This window comes from Sander lucioperca, chromosome 3 (assembly GCF_008315115.2).
Source record: "Sander lucioperca isolate FBNREF2018 chromosome 3, SLUC_FBN_1.2, whole genome shotgun sequence".
NCBI classification, from domain to species: domain Eukaryota; kingdom Metazoa; phylum Chordata; class Actinopteri; order Perciformes; family Percidae; genus Sander; species Sander lucioperca.
The window spans coordinates 27,279,775-27,298,718 of NC_050175.1; the positions used below are offsets into that span (position 1 = coordinate 27,279,775).

The 18,944-nt window shown below is 42.8% G+C and overlaps 1 pseudogene; it reads left to right on the plus strand.

Moving 5' to 3' along the window:
• Positions 1 to 2,336: 2,336 nt before the first annotated feature.
• Positions 2,337 to 6,586, plus strand: LOC118494662 (annotated as a pseudogene).
• Positions 6,587 to 18,944: the final 12,358 nt, after the last annotated feature.

The following is an 18,944-nucleotide window of genomic DNA, read 5'->3' on the forward strand; positions in this document are numbered from 1 at the left end:
AGTTATTTGAGCACTAAAGTTCTTTTTCAAATTAGCCTCACCTCAGCCTGCAAGTTCACAAGACAGACCACAGCATGCATGCACGACAACAAGCTCAGGGCCGTCACACTGAATACCTGGTTAAACCTCATTATCTCTTACCAGTGTATCTCCGTGTGTACTTGGTCCACAGCAATCCCACCTATCAGTCCCAAAACCTCCCAGTTAGAGAGGAAATTATCTAACATATTCTTTATAAATCTTTACAATCCTTCCCTGAAAGAACCAAGCAGACCTGTCTTGTTGCACCGTCCACATCTTCTTCAGAACTTGATATTTTCAGCGTGCAGTTTGCTAGTTTGAAGTTTGTTGTTTCCTGAAGCAAAAGGAGCTTTGCAAAGTGAGGGACATCTGGTGGATTGTCGTGGATCCAGATTATCTTCCAGTCAACTAAGAAGAAGAAGAGGTTGCTAACTGGAAACAAAATGTGTTTCTATCAGGTGGAAGCTGGATGAACCAGAACCCAGCTGTGTGTCCATGAAGAGTGACTGGTCTAAGGATTGGCCTGTAGACTTCAAAGATGGACGTCACTCTGTTGATCAAAGGTGAGGATTTAAAACTGAGTAAAGAAAAACAAAATGTGTTTGTGTCAGATTCTCAATCGTGAGATCTGTGAGTTTTTAACTTTTAATGACTTATGTTGAAGTTCTTTGAGCACTAATGTTCTTTTTCAGCAGCAGCTGCCCCACACTCACACAGTACAACACATTGATATTGGGAGCTGCCCAGTACAACCAGTCTGACACTGACCAGCTCTACTGGAGGAGCTGGTCACTGTACACTGAGGGAAAGTCAAGTTTTAGTCACTCACATTTCCTTTCAGACTATTACGTAGACGACTGGTGACCTTAAAGCATGCGCCTCTAACCTTAAAGGGCTTTTCACACGGGGAGCAACACTTTGCCTGCGTAGTCGCGTGGATCTGATGGGGTCTACTACACTCCTCATGTGAAGGACAACGTGCCGCGATTAAACGCCAGCCGATCAATGTGTGGTAACCATGGAGATTATGTGAACTACTGTATCACTATAGTACAACTGAATGAGATCAGCTGACTGTGGATTAATTTATCCCTAATCACAGGTCGATTTATAACTAATAGTGGCAATACTAGTCTTTCCTAACCACAGACTGTTATCGTTGATAGATAAAGCTAAAGCAGCGCCCCTTTCATTCCCCAGGGAGTGTGTGTATATATATATATATATATATATATATATATATATATATATACAGGGTTGTTTAGACATTTGTGAGGGTGAGTCAAATATTAAATTTGATTGGGTGTTTACCTGGGAGCTAGTCACTTATTAAAAGATAAACCCAGAGAGATACTTGACACTTGGGGCAAGACCTCACCCCCAGTCCAAACTTTTTCAGCTGAGAACCATTAACCCCAATACCCCCATAAAAGCCTGTGGGTATGGGTTGTCCAGGTTTAACCTACCTGATATTGTGACATTTGGTAGGCTTTTGAATTGGCCGTTCCTTAGTGTCCTGACCTAAATAGTCTGCACTTGTGTATTGATATCGCAAGACACATTTTGCCTTGACAAGAAATCTCGTCACGTTAAATCTCACGTGGGGACGAGATCTCATCACACCTCTACCATCCAAGAGTATCCTCAGTCCAGGTCGTCCGTTCTCCTCCCCGACTACAAACAGACAATCTAAGCTCTGCCTCAGCCTCCTGAGTTGTCTAATGGTTTGCCAGAATATTTCTGAGGCCAAGCAAAGGTTCCTCACCGTTGACTCCCCAAACTTCTTCTACCTACGAATGTTTGGCTCCATGACCACAGAAGCTGCAGACCTCCTGGCCTCATGATACCAGTCTGCTGCTTCAGGGGTCCTTTAGGCCAACCTTGTTGTAGCCCTCGTTTACTTCTTAGTTCTTTCTGTTGATTCACAGTGGGGTCAGCAGCACCACCAACACTTCAATGTCAGGGAAATCCATTTGATTCAATTATATAATCAACACTTTAAGTCACAGGACCTTTACCTTGTGTGTGTCTCTGTGTGGACAGACATGATGTGAGATAATTCTTCCTGATTCCTCCACAGAGTGGACCAGGAGAGCTCAGAGGTTCCCAGTGGTCAGTCTGCCCAGCAGCATCAAACACACCTGGACTCTATATTTATGGTCTGTACATGTACAACTACTTTTACATCTATTCTGTTCACAATCATCTCCATGCTGCACTTTTCAGACCAGTGGATTGTCAGTCTGTCCAACATGGATCTGATGTTTGCTTCCATGATTTCAGTTTGATTGTGTCATTCGTATAATCTTCTGTTCCAGCTGCTGGAGGAGAACATCGTCACTTTTGTGAAGAATGAGCTGAAGAAGATCCAGAAGGTTCTGAGTCCAGATTACCCAGAATGCTCAGAGAGTAAGAGGGAGAGTGAGGATGAAGAGCAGAGGAGCAGAGACGCATTTCTGAAGATCACACTGGACTTCCTGAGGAGAATGAAGCAGGATGAGCTGGCTGACCGTCTGCAGAGCAGTAAGAGGAATTCTCTAAAGATTTAACTTGCTGGACTAATGGGACGTTAACTAATGTCTCCAGAGAAGGGCCACAGTATGTTCCTGTTTCTTTTAAATCACTTACTAATTTTCTTTGTTGTGTGTTCATTCAGGAAGTCGTTCTGGAGTTTGTAAGCGTAAACTTAAATCTAACCAGCAGAAGAAGTTCCAGTGTGTGTTTGAGGGGATTGCTAAAGCAGGAAACCAAACCCTTCTGAATCAGATGTTCACAGAGATCTACATCACAAAGGGAGGGACTGCAGAGGTCAATGATGAACATGAGGTCAGACAGATTGAAACAGCATCCAGGCAACCAGACAGACCAGAAACAACAATCAGACAAGAAGACATCTTTAAAACCCCACCTGGAAGAGATGAACCAATCAGAACAGTGATGACTAAGGGAGTGGCTGGCATCGGGAAAACAGTCTTAACACAGAAGTTCACTCTGGACTGGGCTGAAGACAAAGCCAACCAGGACATCCAGTTCACATTTCCATTCACCTTCAGAGAGCTGAATGTGCTGAAAGAGAGAAAGTACAGCTTGGTGGAACTTGTTGATTACTTCTTTAGTGAAACCAAAGAAGCAGGAATCTGCAGGTTTGAAGAGTTCCCGGTTGTGTTCATCTTTGACGGTCTGGATGAGTGTCGACTTCCTCTGGACTTCCTCAACACTAAAATCCTGACTGATGTTACAGAGTCCACCTCAGTGGGTGTGCTGCTGACAAACCTCATCAAGGGGAATCTGCTTCCCTCTGCTCGCCTCTGGATAACCACACGACCTGCAGCAGCCAATCAGATCCCTCCTGGGTGTGTTGACATGGTGACAGAGGTCAGAGGGTTCACTGACCCACAGAAGGAGGAGTACTTCAGGAAGAGATTCAGAGATGAGGAGCAGGCCAACAGAATCATCTCCCACATCAAGACATCACGAAGCCTCCACATCATGTGCCACATCCCAGTCTTCTGCTGGATCACTGCTACGGTTCTGGAGGACGTGTTGAAGACCAGAGAGGGAGGAGAGCTGCCCAAGACCCTGACTGAGATGTATATCCACTTCCTTGTGGTTCAGTCCAAAGTGAAGAACATCAAGTATGATGGAGGAGCTGAGACAGATCCACACTGGAGTCCAGAGAGCAGGAAGATGATCGAGTCTCTGGGAAAACTGGCTTTTGAGCAGCTGCAGAAAGGCAACCTGATCTTCTATGAATCAGACCTGACAGAGTGTAGCATCGATATCACAGCAGCCTCAGTGTACTCAGGAGTGTTCACACAGATCTTTAAAGAGGAGAGAGGACTGTACCAGGACAAGGTGTTCTGCTTCGTCCATCTGAGTGTTCAGGAGTTTCTGGCTGCTCTTCATGTCCATCTGACATTCACCAACTCTGGAGTCAACGTGCTGTCAGGAGAACAAACATCAACACAGTTCTACCAGAGTGCTGTGGACAAGGCCTTACAGAGTCCAAATGGACACCTGGACTTGTTTCTCCGCTTCCTTCTGGGTCTTTCACTGCAGACCAATCAGAATCTCCTACGAGGTCTGATGACACGGACAGGAAGTACCTCATGGATGATGAAGACTGTCCTGAGAGGTCTGCTGACACAGACAGGAAGTAGCTCAGAGACCAATCAGGAAACAGTGGAGTACATCAAGAAGAAGATCAATGAGAATCTGTCTACAGAGAGAAGCGTCAATCTGTTCCACTGTCTGAATGAACTGAATGATCGTTCTCTAGTGGAGGAGATCCAACAGGCCCTGAGATCAGGACGTCTCTCCACAGATAAACTGTCTCCTGCTCAGTGGTCAGCTCTGGTCTTCATCTTACTGTCATCAGAAGAAGATCTGGACGTGTTTGACCTGAAGAAATATGGTGCTTCAGAGGAGGCTCTTCTGAGGCTGCTGCCAGTGGTCAAAGACTCCAAAAAAGCTCTGTTAGTGGGATTTATTCATCAATAAATACTCTGATATCTTTAAACAGGAGAGAAAAATAAATAACTTGTTTCCTTCCTGTTGTCTCTCCAGACTGAGTGGCTGTAACCTGTCAGAGAGAAGCTGTGAAGCTCTGTCCTCAGTTCTCAGCTCCCAGTCCTCTAGTCTGAGAGAGCTGGATCTGAGTAACAACGACCTGCATGATTCAGGAGGGAAGCTGATCTCTGTTGGACTGAAGAGTCCACACTGCACACTGGAGACTCTCAGGTCAGATCAAGAACAATAATCTTTCAAAACACAGTATTGAAAATCATTCAAAACATGTGAATGTTTCCAAAGTATTTTATTCTGATTTAGAATCACTTCATAAAGAATGAAATATGAACTGTGGCTGAGATCTAGAAATAACTTATATTTTAATATCATGTGACTTTGATTACTGGACGTTTGTTTATTCCTGATTATACAACAAGTAGATCCGACCAGACAACCTGATTGGTCAACTAGATATTTAGAACATAGTCAAATCAGCATGACTGCACACCCAGAGCCATTTGAGAACACCTGGTGCATCACATAATATATTACTCCGCCATTTCCATGGCAACATTGTAAATTCCAGGGCTGAATAAAAAAAACAGTAATATTTTTCAACAGGAGTTAAATATAAATACTTTTTCCTTCCTTTCATCTCCCCAGACTGAGTGGCTGTAACCTGTCAGAGAGAAGCTTTGAAGATCTGTCTTCAGTTCTCATCTCCCAGTCCTCTAGTCTGAGAGAGCTGGACCTGAGTAACAACAACCTGCATGATTCAGGAGGGAAGCTGATCTCTGTTGGACTGAAGAGTCCACACTGCACACTGGAGACTCTCAGGTCAGATCAAGAACAATAATCTTTCAAAACACAGTATTGAAAAACATTAAAAAATGTGAATGTTTCCAAAGTATTTTATTCTGATTTAGAATCACTTCATAAAGAATGAAATATGAACTGTGGCTGAGATCTAGAAATAACTTATATTTTAATATCATGTGACTTTGATTACTGGACGTTTGTTTATTCCTGATTATACAACAAGTAGATCCGACCAGACAACCTGATTGGTCAACTAGATATTTAGAACATAGTCAAATCAGCATGACTGCACACCCAGAGCCATTTGAGAACACCTGGTGCATCACATAATATATTACTCCGCCATTTCCATGGCAACATTGTAAATTCCAGGGCTGAATAAAAAAAACAGTAATATTTTTCAACAGGAGTTAAATATAAATACTTTTTCCTTCCTTTCATCTCCCCAGACTGAGTGGCTGTAACCTGTCAGAGAGAAGCTTTGAAGATCTGTCTTCAGTTCTCATCTCCCAGTCCTCTAGTCTGAGAGAGCTGGACCTGAGTAACAACAACCTGCATGATTCAGGAGGGAAGCTGATCTCTGTTGGACTGAAGAGTCCACACTGCACACTGGAGACTCTCAGGTCAGATCAAGAACAATAATCTTTCAAAACACAGTATTGAAAAACATTAAAAAATGTGAATGTTTCCAAAGTATTTTATTCTGATTTAGAATCACTTCATAAAGAATGAAATATGAACTGTGGCTGAGATCCAGAAATAATTTATATTTTAATATCATGTGACTTTGATTACTGGACGTTTGTTTATTCCTAATTAAAGTAGATCCAACCAGACAATCTGATTGGTCAACTAGACATTTAGAACGCACTCAAATCAGCATGACTGCACACCCAGAGCCATTTGAGAACACCTGTTGCATCACATACTATATTTCTCCAGCATTTCCATGGCAACATTGTAACTTCCAGGGCTGAATAAAAAAAACAGTAATATTTTTCAACAGGAGTTAAATATAAATACTTTTTCCTTCCTTTCATCTCTCCAGACTGAGTGGCTGTAACCTGTCAGAGAGAAGCTGTGAAGATCTGTCCTCAGTTCTCAGCTCCCAGTCCTCTAGTCTGAGAGAGCTGGATCTGAGTAACAACAACCTGCATGATTCAGGAGGGAAGCTGATCTCTGTTGGACTGAAGAGTCCACACTGCATACTGGAGACTCTCAGGTCAGGATTTATTAACCCATTCAACTGAATAACTTTAGTTGATAAAAAGCTAACAAGTAGCTTTGTGTCTGTTGATTTGATACATTTAATCAGTAGTTTTGAGCATCAGAATTACTTTCAATGAGGATTTTTAATCATTTGCTTTTGTTGTTGAATAATTCAATACCACAGATGATTTAAAGATGTATTCTAAATCTGGACCAAAATGTACGTGGACAACAAACAATCATAAAACAAACACATGGCTCCATGTATTGACAGAGGGTTCCCATGTGTTGTTCTGTGTGTTTGTAGTCTGTCAGGCTGTCTGATCTCAGTGGAAGGCTGTTCTTCTCTGGTCTCAGCTCTGAGCTCCAACCCCTCCCATCTGAGAGAGCTGGACCTGAGCTACAATCATCCAGGAGACTCGGGAGTGAAGCTACTGTCAGCAGGACTGAAGGATCCTCTCTGGAAACTGGACACTCTCAGGTACAAACACTGAACAAAAAGGAAATAATTGTGTAGGAGGTTTTAAAGGAGAACATCTCCAGGAACTAAAATGATAACTTCCTTTTGTTAATAATCAATGTACTTTCGACACATCTCTCTATGTTAAAGGAACTGTTCGTGGTTTTAAGAAATATCCTTTTTTTCCCTCTTTCCCGAGATCAAATCAGTGTCATCTTGACAGAGAAAGGTCCAGGACAGGCTTAGCCTAGGTTAGCACAAAGTCATGTGCTTTCTACACTGTGAGAAGAGTGTGGATGAAGCATTAATCTACTCTTTCGGCAGACTAGTTAGCTAGAGGTTTAAAATGTCAGTTGCTGGTGCTGCATGGCTCATGTGATCGATCATAGACCTACACTAATGTCTGGACCAATTATTTCTCTATGTTCCTCTTGTGCTGGGAGAGTACCGACTCTATGTTTAAAAAGTCCCTCAAAACGCACTTTCCTAGTCGCTGCGGTGCAAACACAATATATGTGTGTGAGAGTGATGTAATGTTGATGTTTCTATACATAGAAAGGTCCACTGTTGCACCAAATGCTTGCTGTTGGGGGAATTGTTGGGTCTCTGTAAATGATAGTGTGGCAGTGGCGCCGGCAGCCGTAATCTTGTTCGCACTCTGCGTACATTATTTTCTATGAGACACTCATCTAATGATAACAATGTAAATGCACACATAGTCTGTTCTTCTCTCTGCTATGTTCAGTTATATTTTCCTCCTTATTTATCCATTATTTCACCCACAATGGTGAGTTTAGGTGTTAAAGATTTGAGCGGTGTCAGTGGCCGCTGTGCCTTTGTGTGTGCGTGGTGACGTGTGTGTTAAGCCCCCGCTGCTTGGCTGGAATTTGTGGGGATGCCTGCTGATCGCTGATTGTGTTATTTGTGTTTTTGATTGCTTTGTGGTCACCGTATGAGTAAATAATGACCGGTTGTTGTGGGTTTGTTTTGGTTTCTTTGGTAATTCCATTCATTTTGACTATATGTGATGCAGCATCCTGTCATACTGCGTGAAAGTGATGGCTTCAGTCAGCGTGTGTTCATGTCTCTGCAGTAGTGTATTAGGTGTCTCTAGGTGTTGAGCCTTGTGTTAAATCATCTTATTCCACACGGTAATGTCCTCGTGTCATGGTGAGGTTATTCAAAGGTGATTTAACTGCTGTAGGATAGTACTGAAGGCCCAGGTGTAAAATACATGGCCCGCCACTGCCGTAGATAAACTGCTGGTTGCTATGGACGCTGCTATCTCCGAACCCACGGATCTAGCATGTTGTTTGTGTCATATGTGTTTACATGGACATGAATATTCCAGTTATGAGGATTATCCTGTTTTTGATCATATTCAGGATATAATGTTCAGGCTACATGGCACAGATAGATCAGGTTATTCACATCTCCGTACATGCTCACCATCAGCTCTCTCTCTGTCTCTCTCTCTCTTTATATTTTTATTTAACCTCTATTTATACAGGTAATCTCATTGAGACACAGGGTCTCATCCTCGAGAGAGACATGTTAAGGACAATACACACCATCAGTTACACCAGACTGATTTCATGAAGTGACATATGTATGACACGCCAATTCATATGCCATTATTGGTGTGTTATCAAGACGCATACTCACTTTTTAGCGTGTTTATCAATGCTTTCTGACTTACATTACTTTGCAATTGCGTGTGAAGATCTGTTGGAGGTGTTTCAGGACAGCTTGAGCAGAGGACGTCTGCTGCTGAGCTGCAGAAGGGCAGTCATCACCCTGCTGCCAAAGAAAGAAGATCTGCAGGATTTAAAGAACTGGAGACCTGTTTCTCTGCTGTGTTGGGACTATAAGATCCTGTCCAAAGCTCTCGCTTCTCGGCTTCGGAAAGTTATGAGTGAAGTGGTTCGTGTCGACCAGACCTACTGTGTGCCCGGCAGGTTAATGAGTGATACTCTAGTTCAGCATGTTTTGGACGTCTCTAGCTCACTGGGTATGGATACTGGCCTTATTTCCATAGACCAGGAAAAGGCTTTTGACCGGGTTGAACATCAGTATTTGTGGCAGACGCTCAGTGCTTTTGGCTTCAGCCCAGGTTTCATAGCTCAGATTCAGGTCCTGGACCGAGACATTGCGAGTATATTGAAGGTTAATGGTGGTTTGGCTGCACCTTTTAATGTGCAGAGAGGGGTACGGCAGGGGTGCTCTCTGTCGGGGATGCTTTATTCCCTCGCTATTGAGCCTCTGCTCCATAAACTCAGGAAGGAACTTTCAGGTGTGTATTTTCCTGGGTGTGCTTCAGCAGTTAAAATATCAGCTTATGCAGACGATGTCATGGTTGTTTTAAACAAGCAAACAGATATCGACGCTTTAGAATAGAAGGCCGATTAAAGAAATGGAAGTGGCTCTTACCGAGCATGTCCTACAGAGGGAGGACGCTTGTCATTAACAATCTGCTGTCTTCTTCTCTGTGGCATAAACTGTCTTGTGTGGGTCCCCCTAATAATTTACATGCAAAGATTCAATCTGTTTTAGTTATTTTTTTTTGGGATAAGCTGCACTGGATTCCCCAGTCTGTTCTGTTTCTTCCCAAAGAAGAGGGAGGACAAGGACTTGTTCATTTGGCCAGCAGGGGCGCTGCTTTCCGGCTGCAGTTCCTCCAGAGACTGCTCTATGGCCCTAAGGACCTGGTCTGGAGACCTCTGGCCCACTGGGTGCTGAACAGTTTTAAGGGTTCTGGATTGACAGATTCTCTGTTCCTGATGGATGTGAGGAAGCTGAGTGTCCAGGCTTTGCCTCCTTTCTATCGAGGCGTGTTCACCGTGTGGAAGCTGTTGGTTAAGGAGAGACGGCTGCAAGGTGACTCCTTACACTGGCTGCTGCAGGAACCGGTGGTGTACGGGGAACGGTTGGATTACCCCTGCTGGGCTGGTTCTGCCATCTCAGACATGTTCTGCAGAGCACGGGTGCTCACGCTGGGGACGGTGGTGGACATCACAGGACCAAAACTAAACAATGCTGCTGCTTTGGCAGCTGTTCTGGGGGTGAGATCAGTCAGGATCATCACCAAACTGTTGGACCACTGGAAGAACAAACTGTCCCGACATGAATCCATCATGTTGGAGGAATATCATGTTGGTCTGATTACACCTCGATCTGACGATTCTTTCCCTGATTTATGTGTCCGTCCCAGTCTTGATAATTATGTTGGTGGTTTTTTGGATGCACAGCACTGCACTTTAGAAATGAAAGAGGTGAAAGGGAAGGGTTTTTATAAAATGATGGTGCTGTGTTTAAACAAGAGTAAGCTCCATGAACGGGTGGACACACCGTGGCGAGGACATCTGGGTTTGGAGGCTGATGTCCAACCTGCGTGGAGGAGTTTATACAAACCGCCATTGACTAAAAGAGTAGCTGACCTCCAGTGGAGAGTATTACACGGGATAGTGGCAGTCAACGCCTTTCTGTCTGTCATTAGTCCTGGTGTTAGTGACAAATGTCCTGACTGTGATGAGACAGAAACTGTGTTTCATTGTTATTGTGAGTGTGTGCGTCTGCCTCCGTTGTTCTTGTTGTTGGAGAAACTGTTCAGTAAGGTAGGGGAGGTCTTCTCCAAACACATGTTCATCCTGGGGTTCAGGTAGAGTAAAATTGCAAAATATAAATGTCAGTTGTTAAATTTCATCCTGGGCCAATCAAAGATGGCCGTGTATGTGAGCAGGAAGAGGAAGGAGGATGACTCTGTGGATATTGATGTTAATCTGCTGTTCACTGGGATGGTGAAAGCCAGAATCAGGATTGATTTTAATTCTTCTAAAGAGATGAAGGATGTGATCTGGGCCCATGGTGATGTGTTGAGCTCTGTTGAAGGAGACCAGCTCCTTTTCTCTCAGGAGGTGATGTCATGTAGTTGAGTGTTTATGTCTGGATGGATTTATTGGTCTGTTGAAAAGAGATTATTTTGTAAATAACGAGATGGAACATTAATAAAATAAAGTTCCTTTAAAAATCAACAATCTCTCTCTCTCTCTCTCTCTCTCTCTCTCTCTCTCTCTCTCTCTGTCTCTGTCTCTGTCTCTCTGGTTTGTTGGTATTGCAGGGCTTTCTGCTGATAGGAGTGGGGGGGGGGTCACTGTTTTTTAGATGTAGCCAATATTTGATTGCACGTTTTTGAATTTTGATGATTAATGGGAATTGGCCTAATTCAGCTCTGCAGGCGTTGTTGGTGGTTTTTCTGTGCACCTGTAAGATGCTTTTACAGAACTCTAGATGCAGGATTTCAACTGGGTTTTTGTCCAAATGGGCCGAATTCTGGTAGGAAATAGGACCCCACACCTCACTACCATAGAGGAGTTCTATTACAGATTATAATAGTTTGAGCCAGATTCTAATTGGGATTTTAATGTAGATTTGACTTTTTATTGCATAAAATGCCCTGCGTGCTTTCTCTCTCAGCTCCATTATCGCTGGGTTAAAACTTCCAGTGGAACTTATTTTCAGTCCTAAATAATTGTAATGTGTACAGTGGTCTAATTTATGTTTTCCTAATGTGAAGCTGTATGTGTTTCCTTGAGATCTGGATCTTTTTTGAAAAGTCATTGTCTTTGTCTTTTGAGTGTTTACTGCCAGGGCCCAGGTCTGGCAGTACTGCTCCAGCAGGTCCAGGTTCTGCTGTAAGCCCTGTTCTGTAGGGGACAACAGAACCAGGTCATCTGCATAGAGCAGGAACTTGATCTCAGAGTCGTGTAGAGTGAGACCAGGTCCTGCTGATGTCTCTAGGATGGTGGCCAGCTGGTTAATATAGATGTTGAATAGAGTGGGACTCAAACAGCAGCCCTGTCTCTCTCCACCTTCTGACAGAAGAATGTTGTTCTTTTGTTGTTAATTTTAATACTGAACTTACTGTTACTGTACATTGATTTAATGATGTCATATGTTTTACCCCCTACACCAGATTCAATAACTTTGTAATAGACCACTGTGCCAAATAGAGTCGAATGCCTTTTTGAAATCTATGAAACATGCAAAGAGTTTGTTATTGTTTTGGTGAACATGTTTGTCTATCAGGGTGTGTAGGGTGTAAATATGATCTGAAGTTCGGTGTTTTGGTACAAATCCAATTTGACTTTTACTCAAGACATTGTGTTTGGTAAGGAAGTTTATGAGTCTGGAGTTGATGATGCTACAAAGGAGCTTCCCCAGATTACTGTTCACACAGATGCCTCGGTAATTATTTGGGTCAGATTTATCTCCAGATGTGTATATTGTTGTGATGAGACCATGATTCCAGATGTCAGGGAAGTAACCTACACTCAGACTCAAATTAAAGAGATTCTGAACGGCCAATGGGAATTGTGGGCTGGTGTGTTTCAGCATCTCGTTCATGATGTCATCGAGCCCGCTGGCTTTTTGGGGTTTTAGTGCCTGGAGTTTGTCTCTTAGTTCCTGTTCATTAATGGGGGAGTCGAGAGGATTCTGGTTGTCTTTTACAGCCGATTCTAGTTCATTCAGTTTGGTTATTATTTGGTTTTGATTTGGGTCTGGGTTCCTTGGTAATAGCTCAGAGAGTGTTTCAAAATGGCCAACCCATATGTCTCCATTCTGTATCGCCAATTCTACAGGTTTGGATTTTTTTTCTGCTCATGGAGAAGGGGGAAGATGTCTCCATCATAGTTTGGGGAGTCACTAGGGGGAATGTATACAGCACACAGGAAGATGTCTGCTGGAGGGTTAGTGATGTCTTGTTTTATTTTAAGCCAAATGTGTGAGCGTTCATATTTTATAGGGTTGATGTACTTTGATATTTCTTCTTTGTACCAGATAATAATCCCTCCTGAGTCCCTCCCTCTGTTAACAGCAGGGAGTTTGACTGATGACAGCATGATTTCTCTGTAGTTTGGGGGACAGTGAGGGACAGAGCCAGGTCTACACCAGGTCTCTTGGAGGATGATGATGTCTGGGTCTTTGGTGTTGTCTTTGAATTCAGAGGTTTCACTTTTACATCCAAACAATGAAGAGTTAAGGCCCTGAATATTCCACATGGAGACAGGAAATGGCTTCATTGTTGGCAAATACAAATACAGTTTTAAAAAGAGAGAGAGAGACATAGAGACAGAGACATAGAGAGACAGAGAGAGAGAGACAGAGAGACAGAGACAGAGAGAGAGAGAGAGACAGAGACATAGAGAGAGAGACAGAGAGACAGAGACATAGAGAGAGAGAGAGAGAGAGACAGACAGCGAGAGAGAGAGAGACAGACAGCGAGACAGAGAGACAAAGAGACAGAGAGAGAGAGATAACAATAATAACCTACAGTTATTACATTATTAAATGAGAGGTAGGGCTGTCCTACATTTGGCATGAGGACACATCCACGGGAGATTTCAGCATTTATCCGGTGGATGGTGTCAGGATGGAAGTCTCTTCGTGGGAGGATGGTAGAGATTATGATTTTTGATGAGGGGAAGGTCTGTGTAGCCCTCTGTGCTCCTCTCTTCACAGACTCTGCTGCCCTCTCCTGCTGTAGTCTCAGGTCATTACACTCAAAAAAATAATTCATTGGATGAACATGATTTTATCATGCCACCTATATTCCATCTAAACAAACCAAGTTAAGTCAACTAACCTTCATCATCTTATTTGAACACAGCATACATGTGTTGGTTAAACATAATATTAGTATTTGCATTCAACTCATTTACATCTTGTTGAGTATCTATGTTTGTTCTTAGTTAATTTAGTTAAATCAATTTGAGTTTATTCTACATTGGTCAAATACTTCAGTAGAACATAATTCCACCTTAACATATCAACTCATAGAGGTTTTGTCAGTTATAGTAATGTCAGTGTTGTTGAATGAACTGATGTCAATCTTGCTGGTTTAATTACTGTTGTTTTCATTCCTAGGACAAGAATGTATATGACCAAACATGCATACCAAATGACAACATGCAAATCCATTTTACATTTTTATTTATGCAACATCGGGCTTCATAAAACATTTTGCCTGCATTACACACGTAACCAATTGTAGCAATTAGCTACTGAACAATTTACCAGATAACATAATAAGATGTTCTGATATCAGTATCGGAATAGTGCCTAAAATGCTGGTATCAGCAAGTACTGGAGTTTATGCACCGATCCAATACGTAATTTAGCCAAGAAAGAAAATCTGCTTTAAAGTAGTTTAAATGTTCTTCTTCTGTTACACTCACTGTCAAACTAGATACAAAAGTTCTATGGCATTCATTGTTTGTGTATGATTACAAAAAGTTTATCCTGAGTCACATACAACAATGAGAGCAATACTATCACATCCAGTACAGGGATAGTACAGCTGTTAAAACATAATAACATGTAACACACACTGGTATGGGATCGGTACTTGGTATTGGCCAATACACAAGTTTGGGTATCGGAATCGGCAACATCTCTAAACTTAACAGCTTCTTCTGGAAAAGTACAAACACATTTTTCGCATAAGTAGAAATATCTCAGACCCGTTAAAAGATTTTTTAACTTGTAAACTAAAAGTCCTTGTGAAAACTAGGAGGCAAAAAACAAAAAAAACAATCTGCATAGTAGACTTCTACTTTGAGCAAATTGACTCCATGAGCTTGTTTTTTAGGAATTGTCTGCCCATCCAGATTCATGAGAATCTTCTGCATCACTTCAAAAGTGCATTTCAGGTCTGCTGGGTAACTAGGGTTGGGTATCCTTTTAATTTCAACGATTCTCGATTCCGATTCTTTTAAGAGGCAGGGTCAAAAAAGTTTAGGATATTTTAAATGAGCTAGCTAACCAATGGTCTTTCTGAAGGAAATAGTCTGACCTTCTCCATCAATTTTAATTCTATGAACTTTTTATGAACTTTACTATGAATTTCTCACAGGGCTGTTTTCAACTACAATATAAATATCAAATCTATGAACTTGAATATAAATATTATAAATTATGAATATATTTTCACAGGGGTACACTTTCCTCAAGAGAGCTCTATTTTTGAAAACCTCATGAAAACACATTTACACATGAGTGTATGATGCTGCAGGTACTTAAACATGTTACCGTGCTCCCACTGATGGGCTAACCTGGTGCAGAATAGCAAATAAACAATAAGAAACAACTTGTAAAACCCAGTCCAGATTAGCAGCAGGTACAGTATAAAATCAGAAACAGTTCTTGTTTAGGAAAATGACCATATCTGCCTTCTCAGGCAGGATGGGTGAGCGTTCTGGACAGATAGTATCTCCTGCTGTGGAGAAAACACACAACACAGAGTCGTGGAGTCACCAGCCTGGCTAACGTTCGCAATCTCAGGTCGTAAATTGTCTATGAAAAAATAGGTGGGCTAATTCGTTAGCTGCCTCAATGTTGGTGCAAGACATTATTTATTGTATATGTATTGTTTTACTTACCGGATTCGGACTGCAGTGCAGTCACTGCGGTGCCAGGCTGGGGTCGGAGCCAGAGCCAGAGGAAGAGGCAGCGGAGGACGGTCGGCCCAACGCGTCAAAGACGGGGCACACATTTATTTCTACTCCATGAACTCGGAGGTGCTTTATCATGTTCGACGTGCACCCTCCTATGCACGAAACAATCTTGTCGCAAATGTTGCATTTTGCCGAGATTTCGTTCTGTTTAGAAAAGTGAAGCCACACTTTGGACCGCCGACGCACGCTATCCATGTTCGACTCGCTTGGTTATGCCAACACTTCCGGTGGACGTTTCTTCGTTGGACCGAAAGAACGAGATCCAGGGTACAAGCGGCCGAAATGGGTTTCCTCAGGAGGGTGGCTGGCGTCTCCCTTAGAGATAGGGTGAGAAGCTCAGTCATCCGTGAGGAGCTCGGAGTAGAGCCGCTGCTCCTTCGCGTCAAAAGGAGCCAGTTGAGGTGGTTCGGGCATCTGGTAAGGATGCCCCCTGGGCGCCTCCCTAGGGAGGTGTTCCAGGCACGTCCAGCTGGGAGGAGGCCTCGGGGAAGACCCAGGACTAGGTGGAGGGACGTCCAGCTGGGAGGAGGCCTCGGGGAAGACCCAGGACTAGGTGGAGGGACGTCCAGCTGGGAGGAGGCCTCGGGGAAGACCCAGGACTAGGTGGAGGGATTATATCTCCAACCTGGCCTGGGAACGCCTCGGGATCCCCCAGTCGGAGCTGGTTAATGTGGCTCGGGAAAGGGAAGTTTGGGGTCCCCTGCTGGAGCTGCTACCCCCGTGACCCGTTACCGGATAAGCGGAAGAAGATGGATGGCTTCTTCGTTGGTGTTCAGCGGTTTCTTCTTCCGGTCGGCGGACTGTGAATCGAAACTAGGAATCGAAATTTAAACTTTTGAACGATTCCGGGAAAATCGCAAAGCTAGTCCCGGTTCCAATCAATACTCGATACTCGATACCCAAGCCTATGGGTAACTCAGGTTCAGACAGGATATTAGTCCAGATAACAAAGCACAGGAGTCCCCAATGTTTCCTAGCTCACTGAGGACCTCCACACCTTCCATCAGGACACCGATGTCCTCTGGGTTATCTTCAGGCTCCGCACCCTCCTTCAGTAGGACATACACCCCCATCACAGTTTGCTCCATGGAAACATTGGCCTCGAGGTCTGTGTTCTGTGGGATGTAATAGGTAAAATGTTTTATGTGTGCTTGAAGCTATGACGTCATCTCAGCTCTACACATAGATTAAAATGGTCAGTCCAAACTTACATACACACTAATAAAACACACTTAAGAATATTATAATTCATTTATACCAAGTCTGTTCTGAAAAAACGCAAATTCCTTTTACACACCTTAAATACCTCAAATTTATCACCAGGAATTTCTCCTCTGAATTTATCACACCAAGTAGGGATGTAACAATACACTCAACTCATGAATGGACGATTTAAAGTTCACAATACCTCACGATTTTTTTAATGGAATGAAATGACCTTTTATATAAATTGTGCAAAACAAGAGATGTGTCCTCTTTCCAAATGTGCAACTGAAATACTATTTTATCTTAAATAAAAAAATTAAAATAAAGATTAAAGAAAGGCCTGTTTATTGCTAAGGCCATATGGTTACATTTAAATGATTTATTTAAAATTAACTTATAACAATTTTTAACCACTCATTTGCTTTTTTAATGACAAAAAGAAGAAACAGAAGGATATTTCATAATAATATTGAACGCAACACAAGCTTACGGAGCAGGACCCAAATGCTACACTAAGTCCCTTATCCAACTCTGGCTATGGTGTCTCAAAGCGCAGCAAGTCTCCTCTGTCTCTTTAGCAGCAGACTTTTATACGTCCCGGTGTTGGAATCCTTTCCAGTGAAATACAGCCACAGAAAAGACCATTTAGCTGTCAGCATTTAACCGTGTTTAAGCAAGCTAAGGTTACCTGCTGTATGTTAACTAATATTAAGGGCGGTTAAACACTGGCTGCGTTGTGTGAGTGTGGCGTTTATGTTGCGTGTCAGCTGCATGGATTTTTCTATGTCTTTGCACACCAGAAACGTGTCTGACGCGGCACTGCTGCTTAGAGCTTAGATCGGCCCAAAAAATCAAGCCCGAATCTGTCCGAGCCCGGCCCGGCCCGAAACATTAACTGTAATTATGAGCCCGAGCCCGATTTAAACCCGACAATGTTTTAACACGTGGGCCGTTATAACTGACGTTCTCAACTACAATTCAGAGTTGTTAGAACTCCAGAAATCTGTTTAGAATAATACAACAAGGACGAAGCTGTAAACTGCTGTTAGTTCTGAACGGAACGGATCACAGATGGATCTGAATGAAGAAACGTAAAACAAAAAAAGAAACAATGATGAACAACATATTGTTGTCACTGCCCACGACTTGTTTAAACTGCTTCCATACCTCCGACTTTCCTCCACACTTGCTCAAAGTTAATTCTCCTGTTTTTCTTTTTTTCTTTACATCTTCCAGCTCCCGGTGTGATGCGTGTGAGAGGAGGAGACTCCGCGCATGAAGTTTTGTCCACATTTGTTACTTTTATATAGCCTATGTATATATATATTTATAATATTTCTGATTATGGCATAGCTATCTCCCCACCCAAATAGGATAATAAGGTAATGGATAAAAAAAAAAAATTAAATAATTGCTTGATCAAGGGTCCGGCACAGGCGCGGCCCGGCCCGGCCCGGCCCGGCCCGAGGATGTGGCAGAAAATAACGGCCCGAGCCCGACTGGACCCCGGGTCGGGCTCGGGCTTGGGCCGAGAATCTAAACTCTACTGCTGCTGCTAACCTTGTCTGTACACATGGATGTTTCCCATTGATAAAATGAAATACCATGTTAAACATAAATATATACTGATCTGATTACAGCAAAGACAACGGCGGCAGTACTGACGGCAAAATAGGCTTCAGAATATTTCGTTCTGTATTGACAGGTGCAATATTAGAAAAACGATTTATTTTTAAATTACATTTATGTCTGCATGAATATCAAAACCTAGAGACTTTCAAACATCAACATGTCATTTATTAATATGTATTTGTGTCAAAATGACATATAAACATATTTTCCTATTCTATGTTGCCTGGAAACGCTTCCAACACACTTTTCTGTGGCGTGAAAAATAGGCATCGGTCCTATTTCTAGCATTCACGCAGGCAGTGTGTAAGCTCTAACCTGTTACCTGGGAGCCGACATATACAAACGGACACGCAACGCAGCTGACACGCTCGCACGACGCATCCAGTGTGTAACCGGCCTAAGAGTCCAGCCCTAGGCTGTTGCATCGCACACGCGATGGATGGATGGATGGATAGATATCTCAACCGGATGTAATCTTAACACATTTAAATTGATTTTTAAATGATTCATGATGCATCGTTACATCCCTACAAGCAAGTAAATATGGGCTCTTCCCAACTGGTTTACAGTTTCTT